Source organism: Podarcis liolepis, assembly GCF_965112155.1.
Source record: "Podarcis liolepis genome assembly, chromosome: 8".
NCBI classification, from domain to species: Eukaryota; Metazoa; Chordata; class Lepidosauria; order Squamata; family Lacertidae; genus Podarcis; species Podarcis liolepis.
This window is the reverse complement of record NC_139560.1, coordinates 22,156,152-22,169,639: the sequence shown is the minus strand read 5'-3', so window position 1 is coordinate 22,169,639 and position 13,488 is coordinate 22,156,152. Positions and strand designations below refer to the sequence as shown.

At 42.9% G+C, this 13,488-nt stretch overlaps 1 long non-coding RNA gene across 1 annotated transcript; it reads right to left on the bottom strand.

Annotated features, from left to right (window-relative positions):
• Positions 1-571: 571 nt before the first annotated feature.
• Positions 572-6,112, bottom strand: LOC310713285. Its single transcript, XR_014529186.1, has 2 exons — positions 5,970-6,112; positions 572-1,002 (listed from the first exon to the last, which is right to left on the bottom strand). It is a non-coding gene; the product is annotated as an uncharacterized lncRNA (long non-coding RNA).
• Between the last annotated feature and the right edge of the window lie 7,376 nt (positions 6,113-13,488).

Here is a 13,488-nt window from a genome sequence, read left to right as displayed (position 1 = left end):
CACTCCAATAGAAAAAATGCAAATTTACTATTAACCTAGTCACACAGCAGCCTCACATTTCGTTTACTCCATTTCACAATTCACACAGAAGCCCAGGCCAGACCAGCGATAGACACACAGGCGGAATTCTCTTTACCAAGGATTCTATTCATAAAATCTTTAAATTGATTCCAGGCTACAAAGATAGAAAGAATGCAGTATTTGAAGAGAGATAAAAAAAAACAAGCTGAGGAATTAGGAAAGCATATTCATACCTGTTTATATCTCCCCATTTGTCACGACGGACCCAAAACAAGTGCATCAAGGGTGACAGGATTTGAATTGGACCAAAATCCAATTCATATAGTGTATAGGTGTGTTGGATAGTGGGGTGCAGGGATATGCGTTGGACTCACGAATGCTACCAGTCTCCCTGCCTTGCAGAAGAAACCACTCTGAAGCCTGTCTGGAGGTTCTCTATGATGGTGCATGTATACATAATGGGGTGTTTCAAAGTTATACTCAAGAGTAGACCCACTGAAATTATCAAACATGACTAGGTTAGGGTCATTAATTTAAATAAGTCTATTCTGAGTAATACTTAGCTGAGTACTACCCGGTGTGTTTTTTAATTGAATAATCATTGCAACCCTGATTGGTTGGAAGGGGGAATAGTTGAAGGTCAGCCGTATAGTTATTCTACACAGACATTGACACTCTCCCTCCCTTTGTCAAGAAAAATGTATTGTCTTAGTGTTGACTAACCACAGAGACCATGCGTTAGTACTGGGAACTGTTCAACAAAATAAAAGCTGTACTTTCCAGCAGAAGACTGAGTACTGCTTTGCAAGGTAACAACAGGTAGCACATAACCGTTCCTTTGAAAACATGGGTGAAATGATAGATATGCCAATTTAATTGCATGGGCGTATCTTCAAAGTTGTACATTGCTTGCTGATCCTGCAGTTCCATTCTGAGACGTGAAGAACTGCAGATGGATTTAATCAGGAACGATTGCATTAGCTGGCAAAAATAAGAGAGGGGTGGTTCATACTGAGCAACAAGGGCTGTGGAGACTTGGATTTTTCCACCAACCTGAGGAGGTAAGCACTTAACGATAACCTGTTTGATAACTAAGGGTCAAAAATTAATTGAAAATTAAGAATTGTATTTATTGAAACTGTTATCCCAAAGTAAACCATCACATACATTTTCATCTGACCTTTGTTTTAGAATCTCAGAGTGGCAGATACAGTATGTGCCCCCTCCTCCTTTTTATCCTCACAATCCTATAAGGTTCGTCAGGCTAGCCTTCCTCACAGGATTATTGTGAGGATGAAGTGGGGGATGGTAACTGGCCTAAGATCAACACCAGGAAGCTTAATGGCCGAGTAAGCCATTGAACCCACGTCTCCCTGTTCAGAGTGCAAACCTCTCTACGCAGTCCATTGAAGACATTGAGCTTAGCAACACTAAGAAGCTCTTGATGCTAGTTCTATACATTATTTTTTACTCTACTGCTGTTAATGACTTCAAAGATTTATTGAACGCTGAGAGGTTTAATAAATAAAATCAATAAAGAACTGCAATAAAATGGCCTATATTGTGTATAGCATCACATAAAGCAAAATCCCAAGAACACTTGGAAATAACTCCCATTGCGTTAAATAGACTCCCTAGCTACGGAGTCTAGGATTGCAGCCTTAAAGGACCATTGCTAATATTTTTGAAAAGCTTAAATGTAAAATGGTAGGCTTTAATAAAATGTAATAAGATAAAGTTGATTTCAGAGTACAGGGAATTGTATACCACCACAAACCCCTCCAGCTTGATGAAAAAAAGGCACATTTTGAACACTTGTGTCAGGGAACAGCTTATATTCTGCTTCAAATCCCCCACCCCAATTAATCATTAACGCTCTCATCCAATAACTTGTTAGGCTAGCAGGAAGGGTAGAAAGAGGAAATATTGACTGAAAAAGCTTCAATTTGACAGCATAGGTTATCATGGTAGAAATGAAGCTCACTGGGTCACCTGCTCATTTTTGTGCAAATGGCAGGAACAATCACAGGCATGGGTCTTTATTGGTGGATCTGGTGATTCGGCTTGGGGGCGGGGTTACCACTCTGATGCCCATGTGTCCACCAGTACAGTTGTACCTCGGGTTAAGTACTTAATTCGTTCCGGAGGTCCGTTCTTAACCTGAAACTGTTCTTAACCTGAAGCACCACTTTAGCTAATGGGACCTCCCGCTGCTGCTGCGCCGCCGGAGCACGATTTCTGTTCTCATCCTGAAGCAAAGTTCTTAACCTGAAGCACTATTTCTGGGTTAGTGGAGTCTGTAACCTGAAGCGTATGTAACACGAGGTACCACTGTATCTGTTTGGGCTTCCACAAAAAGTCTCAGTAAATATCCCTTCAAAATTCCACAGTGCATGGCTGTTTGCTCTCCTGCTCAGTTCCCATTCTACCTGGGCTGTCCTACATTGAACAGATCCCCTTAAAGATGCCCAACATCATATAACACAGAGGTGGGCAGATTTCAGTCCTATATGATTTGCTTTATTTTTTTCCATGGAATGTTGAAATCTGCTAACTGGAGCCAGGTGGACAGTAATAGAAAGGGCAATGTCAGCTGTAAAAGTGTGTCTTGGGAGTTGGAGCCAAGTACCTACTACATTTATAAACCATACATCAGCATAATGTGAAAATCTGGAGTAAAATCTGAAGTTACTGCAAGTCAGGGATTCTAACACCAAACTCTAAAACTGTCCAGTAGAATAACACGAAGATGTGGTCAAAGGCAACAGATTTATACTCTCTATTTTACAGATGAACGACACTGGGGTTGAGAGTTAAGCAATTAGGAGAAAGGCAGCAATGGTATAGCATTAAACAAAAGCCAACCCTTGTGTTTTAATTCATTATCAGTAAACTACTAGATTCAGAAACCATTGGAACTCTGCTGGAAATCCCACTACATCCCATTCTACATTCTGCTCATCCTGATATAAGTAGACCCTCCAAATGTCCCTATTTCCCAGGGATGTCCCTGATTTAGAGAAGCTGTCCCGGTTTCTGATTTGATCCTGGAATGTCCCACATTTTCTAAGGACATCCCTATTTCCTTTGAAGCAATGTTGGAGGGTATGGTAGGATGTCCCTATTTTCATTGGAGAATTGTTGGGGGGTATGGAGTTATCCGATCCCTGAGCCATCTGAAGGCAATCCTATATAGGGAAGGTTTTTTTTAAATGTAAGGTAAGTAAGATGTGTGGGGTATAAATAGTAAAATTATCATTATGGAATGGGATGTCCCTATTTTCATTAGAGAAATGTTGGAGCGTATGTATAAGGGACTTGGTATTCTGAATTTGTTAAATAAAATAATGGAGGGATATTATTAATGGAGGTGACCGCTCTATTTGGAACTGATGAAGCAAGAGAAAAATTAAACTCTATGAAAAGCGGATTATGCACAAGAGGTAATGTTCAAAGCTTTCTTATGCTCACACTATATCGGTATTTAAGCCCTGTCCTTGTGCCCTCCAAAATAAAAGGGTCATTTTTATTTGGTGCTTAATTAACAATTCCGGTGACGACAGAATCATCTCATAAGCCATTTTCTTGGAAAACTATTCTTTGAGCTTTCATTATATGTATGAAACATTTGCAATATTTAGTACATATTTAAGACTAACAAGACTAACAATAGATTTGTAGCCAGAAGCCTCTGTAGCTTGTAACCAGTGCATAGGTTTGGTTCTGTACAGTTATTTTTAACCACCAATAACTCATTTTGTTTAGTCGTATGAGAACATGGGAGGACAGGAACTCGTTGTGCAATGTTGAAGAATACCCCTGACATCCGTAATGTGCAGCACGTGAAATACAGCCACTGTGCTTCTTTGAGTAACCTGAATTTTCAGCTGACTCCAGTTGTGGTTCTGTACAGTAGCCAGTTAAAATGACCAGCAACTCTCTACAATCTAATGCCTTGAGGGCAAGGGCTACTGAACACAGTGAGAATGATGCTCAAGGAAATATGCATAGGGTTATGCTGTAAGCATTTTTGAGAATTGCCTGAAATACAAAATACCCCCCCCCCGAACCTCCCCCTGATGCAAACATGATTTACGTATTTGGCCTTGAGACTGCAGAGTAAAATACTCATTTTCAGCTAATGCCCTTTGGGCTTAAAAAAAACCCCATCTCCATTTTCATGTCAATATTGTTTTAACTTTTCATGGTATACCAATTTAATACAGTGGTACCTCAGGATAAGTACTTTAATTCATTCCGGAGGTCCGGTCTTAACCTGAAACTGTTCTTAACCTGAAGCACCACTTTAGCTAATTGGGCCTCCTGCTGCTGCTGCGCCGCCGGAACACGATTTCTGTTCTCATCCTGAAGCAAAGTTCTTAACTCGAGGTACTATTTCTGGGTTAGCGGAGTCTGTAACCTGAAGCGTATGTAACCTGAAGCATATGTAACCCAAGGTACCACTGTACACTAGTGGTGTTGGGCTAGGCCAGCATTGCCCAACCTGGTGCCCTCCAGATGTTTTGGACCACAGCTCCTATCAGCTACAGCCAACATGACCATACTGGCCAGGGCTGATGGGAGTTGTAGTTCAAAACATCTGGCAGGCACGAGGCTGGACAAGTCAGGGCTACGTAGACCAACCTTATTCAAAAACTTCTTTTTGGGCACCTTCTCTCTGAGTGGTCTCGGCTAATACAGAATGGCAGTTCATCAACCTTCATCTGGATTACCAAAGTACATTGGATACTTAAAGTGATATAACATTATGAATGGGGTGTGTGCTAAACTATTTTAGACACAAGTTAGGAATGGGACTTCACAGATTACTGGAAGTGAATGCAATTTGTTTAAATCCAAGTAACAAGATGTTCTAAAGATATATTTCTGACTTCTTTTATTTCTGAAAACCCATGAAATCATAAGATCCAGTCAAGGGCCTGGAAGCAATAAGAAGAAATCCCTTGGCTTGGCTGCCAAAGAATGACATTCTTCTGAGAGACCAGGAGAGGAGTGCATGTATATTAACAGGAAGGGTGTAAAGAAGTAGATGAGGTATGGGATTTTCCTTACTTAATCTCACCGCGGCCAGCATTTCAGGAAGTAAGTGTTTCTTCCCTCTGCTCAGGGCTAATTTCTCAATCCTGGAACCCTTTAAAATTTGGCCAGGATATGAGTTTTGCCCTCTAGTCGAATGAAAAACCAGGGAAAACTACCCTGACCAGTAGTTAGATCTATTCACAATTATATTAAATAGCCTGCATTTGTAGGGCTTCACTCTTTTCTGTTTTAACCGTATTTACTTCCTTCAGAGAAGGAAAACAAAAGAAATTCCACTAGTATCAGCCTGTATTTGAAATCAATAGGTTCACCTTCTGGGCTGCATCTCACTTTCTTCAAAAAAAAAAGGACAGACCACAATTATTCTAGACAATAGGGTTTGAGGTTTGGAAGCTACATATAGATAAGCAAATACTTCCCCCCCCCCAACTGCATCATGTGAAATGTATGTCCCTGAGGAACAAGCGGCAATCTTCATTTCCCTTCTCCTAATACTGATTTTAGACAGAAAACATACATTGTCATTAGGCCTATTCATTCCTCTCCCATTGAACAAATTTCCAGCTCAGCCTCTGTTGATTGTTCCCTCATCAATCAGCATTTCTAATGCCTATATGCACACATTTGTATTCTTTTCTTATGGTTGGATGGGTAAGGGGGTGGGGAGTCCAATTGTAATTTTGGGGTACTGTTAAAAGGATGAGCATGTACGTCAGTCATGAGTTTAATTGTGTGGAAATCTTCTGTAAGTCCTCATAAAAAGAAGGTGAAAGATGCCAATTCAGATTGTATCAGGTGGGGGGTAAAATTCAGCACGTTGGAAAGTAGGGCTAGTCACACACTGCGGTACCCAGATGTTGCTGGCTACAACTTTCATAATCCCTTACCATTGGCTGTGCATAACCATGTGGATGGGATTTGGAGTCAACCACACCTGGAGGGTCACATGTGCCATTTCGGCAGTCCCAATGCTCACGTCTAGGTACATTTAAGGTTAAATGACCAAAAGAGCACTGTTGTGGTCATTTTATTTCTCAAAATAGCTATAAAGAAGAGTTATCAGCCTAGGACAGACGGTCCTCTTCTCTTCCAACAGCAAAGCCCCAGCCAGCACAGCAAATGGTCAGGCATGATGGGAACTGGAGTCCAACAACATCTGTAGAGCACCATATTGATTATCCCTACCCTGAGCACTACCCTTCAGGAGCTCTCATTGATACATTTGCAGGGCATGCATGTTGTTGTTGTTTAGTCGTTTAGTCGTGTCTGACTCTTCGTGACCCCATGGACCAGAGCACGCCAGGCACTCCTGTCTTCCACCACCTCCTGCAGTTTGGTCAGGCTCATGTTTGTAGCTTTGAGAACACTATCCAACCATCTCATCCTCTGTCATCCCCTTCTCCTTGTGCCCTCCATCTTTCCCAACATCAGGGTCTTTTCCAGGGAGTCTTCTCTTCTCATGAGGTGGCCAAAGTACTGGAGTCTCAGCTTCAGGATCTGTCCTTCCAGTGAGCACTCAGGGCTGATTTCCTTAAGAATGGATAGGTTTGATCTTCTTGCAGTCCATGGGACTCTCAAGAGTCTCCTCTAGCACCATAATTCAAAAGCATCAATTCTTCGGTGATCAGCCTTCTTTATGGTCCAGCTCTCACTTCCATACATCACTACTGGGAAAACCATAGCTTTTACTATACGGACCTTTGTAGGCAGCAGGGCATGCATAGTACATTTCATTATTCACGGCAAAAGTATTTCACTTGTAGAGTGGCTACATTTCAGTACTCCTGAAGAAGAACCACATATGCAAGTGTATCATCTGGGACCCTTGGATTTTTTTGCACTGGGCCCCAGACAGATATTTTGCCCTCTCCTCCCCCCTTTTTAAATCTTATTTTTTTAAAAAAAATCCTTGGAGGTCTGCTGTGCACACTATGAAGCACACCACCCACCATCATAATTTGCACATAAACATATAAATTAGCATACAGAAATTGTGTGTGTGTGTGTGTGTGTGTGATGGGGACATGTTGGCCAAAACATTAAGTTACATGTGCTTAATCCTTCCACTATTAGATACTGACCCTCTTTACAGCCCAAGTATGGTGTAAAACTCTCACAGTCTGTTTCAACTAGTTTGAAAATGCTTAACCACTCCACATACTGGCACGGCAGAAATCCTCTACCGAGTTATGCATGCATATAAATCCTAAAGAGTTATCTAAGTAGTCAGGGTATGAAAATAATTCTTCCCCAAAATATGTAAGATGCAGGTGTCAGCCTAGGAACTACTGAAAGTATAATGTTACACAGAGACAAAAATAATAAAAAATAATAAAGTCCATAATCTTGCAAACACAGACAAAAAAAAGTCTTAGAAGGATTATGAAATATCAGCATTTCTTGTCTGTAAGTACCTAATTTACTCATTTTAGATTTGGCTAATCTTGCTTCCCTTCTCTTTTCCCTTGAACTGACCCCAGTGCCTTGCATATCTGTGCACATTTCAATAGAAGCTAGTTTTTCAGTCATTTAAAAAGGAGATGATTATTAGCTATACTTAAGATGGTTTTCAAGAACTCCAAATCACTTCAAAATCCTAGAATGCAATAATTGAAAAGTAAAAAAAAAGTACAAGTATTCTTATGAGAAGAACAATAAATAAAAGGATTTATTTATACTAAAAAAGAGAGAGTCTTTACTCCATCTGGTATCAAGATTAATCATTATTACCAGGGTGATATTAGAAAATGTTCTGTGTTATTGAGGACTCCAGTTGTGTAGCTCAGGGGTGGCCACCTGGCAGCCCCAGGACCTTAGTTAGCGGAGCTTGCTGGTGGACAATGGCTGGGAGGCAAGAATGCAGCCAGACAGGACATGTTATTTCTTCTCCCTCATTGAGGCATGACAAGGAACAGTTGGGGAGACTGTAACTATTGACAGAAGAAGTGGGGTTCCAGTTGCAGACCCTCCAAGTGTCCCTATTTTCCAGGGACATCCCCGGATTTACAGAAGCCATCCCAGTTTCTGATTAGATCCCGGAACGTCCCGCTTTTCCTCAGAACATCCCTATTTTGATATGGGAAATGTTGGATGGTATGGAGTTATGCGACGCCCAAGCTAAGGAGATAAGTAACTATACAACCTTTAAAAGACATCTGAAGGCAGCTCTGTATACAGATGTTTTTTAAAAAAATGTTTAATGCTTTATTATGTTTTAATATATGTTGTTAAGCTGCCCAGAGTGGCTCGAGCAACCCCATCAGATGATGATGATGAAGGAATAGGACAGGCATAGGCAAACTCAGCCCTCCAGATGTTTTGGGACTACAACTCCCATCATCCCTAGCTAACAGGACCAGTGGTCAGGGATGATGGGAGTTGTAGTCCCAAAATATCTGGAGGGCCGAGTTTGCCTATGCCTGGAATAGGACATCCCTATTTTCTTCAGAGAAATGTTGGAGGGTATGCAGTTGAACCAACACCCAACAGGAATAAAGCACTTGGGAGGACATTTACAATAGCCCTCTTACTTTCCAGTCCTATTCAGGTATTTGAATGCATGATGGAATAAACAGTTTAAGGAGGGACAACAGCAGCCCTGTCCGCAATCTTTATGCACTGGCACCAGTGGTTTAAAGGGCTGTTTTTCACATGTTGAGCTGGACAAGCATCTTCCGAATGACCAGGCATCGGGGTTCTGGATTGTGGAGAGGATTCTTTGCATGTCCAGCTGAAATGCAAACCATTCTGTGGAATGCGAAAAGGTCATTGATGGAATCAGTCTCCATGAGAGCTTTGGGTGGGGTATTTCGACTCATGCCCTGCACGCTTTCTCCAGATTTCATTTCCCCTGTGTGTACTTTCCACATTTTAATATGGCTATCATTGGCTGTTGTACTTGGTACCTTCTGAAGATAAAAACCAGGTACCATTGGATGTTATGACAAGAAGCGTAGATGAAGACTGATATGTTGATCAGAAACATAAGAGAGATACAAGTCACATACCCAGCAAAGAATGTGGAAATGCAAATGGACTCATGATTTTAATGAACTTATGCCATAAAAACTGTCAGGGTTGACTTAGACAGGACATTTTAATGTTGGCAGTTAATTATGACTACCTGAATCTGTCTGAAGAGCTTGAAGCTTATCTTAAATCTAATTTAAAAGACAAAAGGCTATAGAAGACTTTGAAGCGTGATGTGCTCCACTCATATTTCCCCTGCTAATGCTAAAAGAAAATGTGGAATATAAAATTTAAATTATTAACTCAAAAGAGATTATGTTAAAGATGAGTGAATAGTTTGTAAAGTTTGTGGGCAAGTTCCTAAAATGGCAAAACTTAAACCAATTCAAGATTTATGTCATGTTCCAAGGGTGGCCCAATTTAGTTATCATGGAACAATTGAATGCAGACAGTATTGAACTGTACAGTGAACAAAGACCAACTCCCTTTTTGAACCACCCCTTGCTGTGTCCCAGATACAAATCACCATCCTATTTAGAGTATGTGGTCTACATAAACCTGTAAAATCACCACTTTTTAACCAAGCTCAAAGTGATAATGAAAATAACTACCAGGTTGTTATCACTGATATGCACAATAAAGAGCCACACTGATCTATGAAGGATCTGAGATAATAAGGCAGCGTGATTGACACACCCTAGCGTGCTGGGAATCTTAATCCAAAACATCTGGGGGTCATCAAGTTGGTGGATGCTGATTCATAGAATCATAGAGTTGGAAGGGACCCCAAGGGTCATCTAGTCCAGCCCCCCACAATGCAGGAATCTCAACTAAAGAATCCATGACAGGTGGCCATCCAACTTCTGCTTAAAAACCTTCAATGAAGGAGAGTCCAGAACCTCCCAAGGGAGACTGTTCCACTGTTGAACAGCTCTTACTGTCAGAAAGTTCTGCCTGAAGTTTAGTCAGAATCTCCCTTCTTGTAACTTGAAGCCATTGGTTTGAGTCCTACCTCTGGAGCAGGACAAAACAAGCTTGCTCCATCTTCCATGAGACAGTCCTTAATATATTTGAAGATGGCTATCATAGCTCCTCTCAGTCTCCTCTTTTCCTGGCTAAACATATCTAGCTCCTTCAACTGTTCCTCATAAGGCTTGGTTTCCAGGCCTTTGATCATCTTGGTTGCCCTCCTCTGACCACGTTCCAGCTTGTCAACAACCTTTTTAAATTGTGGTGCCCAGAACTGGACACAGTATTCCACGTGTGGCCTGACCAAAGCAGAATAAAGGTAAAGGGACCCCTGACCATTAGGTCCTGTTGTGGCCGACTCTGGGGTTGCGGTGCTCATTTTGCTTTATTGGCTGAGGGACCCGGCGTACAGCTTCTGGGTCATGTGGCCAGCATGACTAAGCCGCTTCTGGCGAACCAGAGCAGCGCACGGAAACGCCGTTTACCTTCCCGCCGGAGCGGTACCTATTTATCTACTTGCACTTTGACGTGCTTTCAAACTACTAGTTGGCAGGAGTAGGGACCGAGCAACGGGAGGTCACCCGTCGACCTTCTGATCAGCAAGTCCTAGGCTCTGTTGTTTACCCCACAGCGCCACCCACATCCAGAATAGATTGGTACTCTTACTTCCCTCGATCTGGACACTATACTTCTGCTGATGTAGCCTAGAATGGCATTAGCTTTTTTTGCTGCTACATCATGCTGTTGACTCATGTTAAGCTTGTGGTTCACTAAGACCCTAGATCCTTTTCACATGTATTACTGGTAAGCTGGGTGTCCCCCATCTTATATTTGTACATCTAGTTCTTCTTGCCTAAGTGCAGGACCTTACATTTGTCCCTGTTGAAATTCATTTTGTTAGTTCTGGGCCAGTTCTCCAGTCTGTTAAGGTCATTTTGAATAATGTTGTTGTTGTTGTTTAGTCGTTTAGTTGTGTCCGACTCTTCGTGACCCCATGGACCAGAGCACGCCAGGCACTTCTGTCTTCCACTGCCTCCCGCAGTTTGGTCAGACTCATGTTTGTAGCTTCGAGAACACCGTCCAACCATCTCGTCCTCTGTCGTCCCCTTCTCCTTGTGCCCTCCATCTTTCCCAGCATCAGGGTCTTTTCCAGGGAGTCTTCTCTTCTCATGAGGTGGCCAAAGTATTGGAGCCTCAGCTTCAGGATCTGTCCTTCCAGTGAGCACTCAGGGCTGATTTCCTTCAGAATGGATGCATTTGATCTTCTTGCAGTCCATGGGACTCTCAAGAGTCTCCTCCAGCACCATAATTCAAAAGCATCAATTCTTCGGCGATCAGCCTTCTTTATGGTCCAGCTCTCACTTCCATACATCACTACTGGGAAAATCATAGTTTTTACTATACGGACCTTTGTTGGCAAGGTGATGTCTCTGCTTTTTAAGATGTTGATTTTGAATAATAGAACCGGAGAATTGTAGAGTTGGAAGGGACCCTGAGGATCATCAAGTCCAACCCCCTGGAATGCAGGAATATGCACCTGTCCCATACGGAAATTGAACCTGCAACCTTGGTGTCATCAGTCCCATGCTAACCAACTGAGCTATCCTGGTTACTATCTTCTGCAGCATTAGCTAACCCTCACAATTCGGTGTCATCTGCAAATTTGATGACCATTCCATCAATTCCTTTGTCCAGGTCATTTATAAAGACATTAAACAATAATGGGCCAAGGACAGAACCCTGTGGCACCCCACTCATAACATTTTTTCCCAGGATGATAAGGAACATATTTGTGTGATAATTTGATTGGAGAGGTAGCTGTGGGGAATGTTTCATTGCTCACCCCTCCCTCAGCTTCATGCTGAAATTTTATACATTCTTACCTGGGAGAAAGTCCTATTGAATACAGGGGAACTTCCTTCTGAATGCATAGGACTGAACTGTGAATCACTCTCCAAGTTGCTATTTGCTCCATGTAGTAGAAACAGGTAAAAAGGTAAAGGACCCCTGGCGACTATGGGGTGTGGTGCTCATCTCGCTTTCAGGTCAAGGGAGCCAGCGTTTGTCCATAGACAGCTTTCCGGGTCATGTGGCCAGCATGACTAAACTGCTTCCGGCACAACAGAATACCGTGACGGAAGCAAGGGCACACGGAAATGCCGTTTACCTTCCCACTGCAGTGGTGCCTATTTAGCTACTTGCACTGGTATGCTTTCAAACTGCTAGGTTGTGGAAATATACAAGCATGATTCAGGCACCTACATTTCCTTCCACCTTGAAGAACAAAACAGCAGCTTGGTTAATATTGATAGGTAAAACAGCACTGGAAGGAAGGAAGGGTTAAATGCCCTAGCCCTGACACAAGAAACTGGGATGTCTTAAAAATGCATATGCTACCCCTACTTTATAGAAATCTGAGCCAGCCTTGGCTCTTTAGTTGACTAAATTTGCAATTAAAAATATTGTGCTGTTGTTTTTGCACCTGTGGGCAAATTCTATGGCTTTAGGCTTTAGCTTTGCATGTGTGGCCAAATGCAAAAGAATCATTGTGTATTTTAAAGTGATGTGGAAGCAAATGAGAAGAGCAGCTTTGGAAGAGGGAGTACTGTAGCTAATTTCTCCTATCTATGGGAGCAGCAACAAGCTAAACCACAAACTGTAATTTTTTACTGCTTACAAATTGGCGCCCTCTAGTGGAATGACAATGAAGTGCATGGACGGTTTTCCAATAACTACAGCCATTCAATTTCTCTCTTTTTTAAAATCGCAAAACAATCTATTAAAATACAGTTCTAAATGAAAAATACTAGTTTTATCTGAAAGAGCTCAAACACAACTTGCTTATTTATCTATTTAAATTCTCACTATTTCATTCCACTTTCAAATGAAACATATATGAGCGTGCAGACACATCTGCGCACTTATGAACACATTGCCCAGCGGCGTAGCGTGAGTTGTCAGCACCCGGGGCAACGCAAGTAATTTGCGCCCCCTAACCCGGGGCAAGGCAAGTAATTTGCGCCCCCCCAACCCCTAACCTGCGAGTTGCCGCGCAAACAACGCTGCTTGCCCGGAGGAGGATGGAGGCAGAAGCAGCCGCCGCCTGTGGCTGGGCCGAGGGGATGGCGGCGGCGGCAGGGTGCAGAGGCTGCCCGTGCCCGGCCAGGCGTCGGTGGCGGCGTCGGCGCTGCTGCAGCGGCTGCTCCTCCTGCGAGCCGTGAGCGGAGCGCAGCCACAGCGACGGCGGGGGGCGCGCGCGCTAGGGCGCAAGGCTGGCGGTGGCGGCGGGGAGCCCGGCGGAGGAAGGAACTTGTCCCTTCCCTCTGGACTCGCGGCCCCCCAGATGTTGCGCCCGGTGCGGTCGGCACCCCTGGCACCCCCCACGCTACGCCACTGACATTGCCACAGGCAATGCCCATGAATACAGTGAGGTTAGTATGGCTAAATTAGTGAATAGGAAGCCTAATC